This window comes from Sinocyclocheilus grahami, unplaced genomic scaffold, assembly GCF_001515645.1.
Source record: "Sinocyclocheilus grahami isolate Dianchi unplaced genomic scaffold, SAMN03320097.WGS_v1.1 scaffold7532.1, whole genome shotgun sequence".
Taxonomy (NCBI): domain Eukaryota; kingdom Metazoa; phylum Chordata; class Actinopteri; order Cypriniformes; family Cyprinidae; genus Sinocyclocheilus; species Sinocyclocheilus grahami.
Window position 1 is genome coordinate 7,305 of NW_015511533.1, and position 342 is coordinate 7,646.

Consider the following 342-nt stretch of genomic DNA (forward strand, 5'->3'; position numbering starts at 1 on the left):
TCCGTGGCTGTGATTTCTGAAACACTCATCCTATGGCATCTATAAATCACGAAGCTGTAACAGATTCCAAAACCAAATTTAGAATGCAAGGGTTGAATACGTGTTACTTGAATGCAGGAAAATATTAATATGGGGCACCGTTTTTATTTGTCACAGCTGTTATGATGAACAGAAATAACATCAGTTACATATTTTTGGCATATGTTGGAGTTTGGGGGAAATTATGGTATATTTTTATTAGACATTTAAGATATTTGTAGAATAGCCTGAATGGAACCATGATTTCCGGCCTCTGTGATTTCAGCTGAACTTGCATCTGCAGTGACACAAAGTTGCTTTTTT